The sequence below is a fragment of the Plecotus auritus genome (genome assembly GCF_963455305.1).
Source record: "Plecotus auritus genome assembly, chromosome: 13".
Lineage (NCBI taxonomy): Eukaryota > Metazoa > Chordata > Mammalia > Chiroptera > Vespertilionidae > Plecotus > Plecotus auritus.
The window spans coordinates 24,853,329-24,855,846 of record NC_137779.1 but is presented as its reverse complement, the minus strand read 5'-3'; positions in this window follow the sequence as shown (position 1 = coordinate 24,855,846).

The window sequence follows — 2,518 nt, the reverse complement described above, 5'->3', positions numbered from 1 at the left end:
AGGAGGCGTCGCTCATTGGAACGCGATCTAAAGTTAATAGAAAAGGAGAGAGCGAAGCTACATTGTGATTTCTCATTGTGATTTCTCAACGTTGGAGATTCGTGTTCCCTTTCGGTAAAATGGAAACTAGGTGCTTGAGCCACCTTTGCAGCCTCTGCTGTTTCTAGGCCAACTTCAGATCTGACTCAAGACACTATAAGGAAGAAGGGAAGGAAAAAAGGGAGGGAGGAGGGAGGAGGGAGAAGGAGGAGGGGGAGGGGGGAGGGGGGAGGGGAGGAGAGGGAGGCCAATGTGCGCATATGGCAAAGCGTGTGGGTTTCACGGATGATCCAGTGGAGACAGGGAGGAGGGGATTGCATCCCACATCTCACAGCAACACTGCTCAGATGCCTTCCTGGGGCCCCTGCTCCCCGTCCCTGTACCCTGGGTGCGGAGCCATGTCTTCCTTATCCTTCCCCCCACCCCACTCGGCTGGATTTTGTTGGCAACTCGCTTACACGGGGAACCACGTTCCCCAGACCACTTCCTTTCGTGGCTGTGGGTTCGAGTTGCCCAAGAGTGAGGTTGTGAGGGTCCGGGGAGCCCCCGGGGAAGCAGCAGCCATCACACGGGGAAGGTGGTCCTTGGGGAGGGGTGTGGGGGGCAGACAGACGCTTTCCTACACCGTGCCCACCTCTCCCTGGGCCTGCTGCGCAGCAGCGATGTCAAGCCCACCTCTAGACACGAAGCGGGGAATCCACGCAGGCGGCGGCCATGAACTCCTACAGATTCCGCATCAGCCCCTTTCAGAGCCAACCCTCCCGCACCCCGCCCCTGCCCCCGCACGCACCCCGCGCGTCCGCTGGACGCACCGAGCAGATTTCCCCACGCGCTGGGCTCCTTCACTTGCGCCAGCACTGGTTGGTGAATGCTCTTCGTCCTCAGCTTCCCCCTGTGGGCCTTTTCCTCCCCAGCTCTTTGCACAAACGCATGTTCTCAGTCGTGTAACAGGGTCCCTGGCCCACAGTACCTCGTGGTTCTGCGTCTGTGACTGGCCCCGCAGCGCCACACCCAGGCTTCAGTCCCGGCGCCCACAGGTGGAGCTGGAGATGCCAGCGAAGAGCCAGACCCTGCGGGGCCTGCGGCCTTGGCTATGGAGCACAGGCTGGATCCCGAGGGCACTGGGGAGCCAGGGGATGTGCTACACGGACGCACAGCACGACTGGATGTCTGTTTTCAGGACGTCACAAACATCCCCGAGTATTTATTTCCACCTCCACGGGTGGAGCAGCGGTCCAACGAAAGTTAAACTTTAATCGTGGTGCGAGAGGCAATCGACCCCTCATGGAGCAAATATTGACCATTTCTGGACCCTGGCTCCCCAGTGAGACGCGATGCAGAACTTCAGGGCTCCCTAAGGGAGGGACCGCATGGACCAGGTGAGCCAACGAGCCGGGGGAGATGGGTGAGCGGCCCTGAGGTGACAGACAAGAGGGGACATTTTAAAACAACAGCAACACGGCCGCCGCAGGGACCACGTTTGCAGAGGTGGGTTCATCGGCCACCGTGGGGAAATGTTCAAAAAATGAACATTGAAAAGAATAAAACTCTAGTCTCCCTCGCTATCCAACCACTGCCATTTCAGCTCAGTTTCCACAGTCACACTTCTTTTTTGTGTTTTTAATTTATTTGAGAGAGAATCATTGATCGGCTGCCTCCTGCACACCCCCCACTGGGGATCAAGCCTGCAACCCAAGCATGTGCCCTTGGCCGGAATCGAACCTGGGACCCTTCAGTCCACAGGCTGAAGCTCTATCCACTGAGCCAAACCGGCTTGTGTTTTTAATTTATTTATGAGAGAGAGAGAGAGAGAGAGAGAGAGAGAGAGAGAGAAACATTGACTTGTTCCACTTACTTATGCATTCATCGGTTGATTCTTGTCTGTGTTCTGACTGGGGATCGAACCTGCAGCCTCAGTGTGGGGGGACGATGCTCTAACCCACTGCGCTACCCGGCCAGGCCGGTTTAAGAACAGGCCGTGTGCGCACCCATTTCCAGAGCAGGTTTCTGCGGCTACACCTCAGCATGACATTATCTTTCTGAGAATTAAGCTCTGATAGAAGCACCTACCTTTGCCCTTCTCTGCCAGGAAAAGAGAGAAAAATGAGGAAGAGAGGGATGGGTTTTGACTGTATATTCTGGTTTTGGGTAAAAAAAAAAAAGATACAGCTGCGGTGAGCGGCGTTCTTTTGAATCTCTACTTTGAGATTTACATTCAGTGACAACATTTTGATCGAGAAGGGAGCCCTGAAAACAGGGGTGTGTGGACCTGAGCCGGCGCCAGTGGCGCTGGGGGAGGGGGTTGCCCAGCAGCCCACGGAGAAGTCATTTTCAGTTCTTCAGAAATGAGGGAACTACCTTTCTTCCCAGCTCCTCACAGGGAAGTGGAAGGGACTGCTGCTGTTACCCTGCCGTGGCCAGCGTCCTTCTGTCCCCCACGGTGAACCCTCTCAGAGTGCAGCTTGGAGAAGCTCCTGTG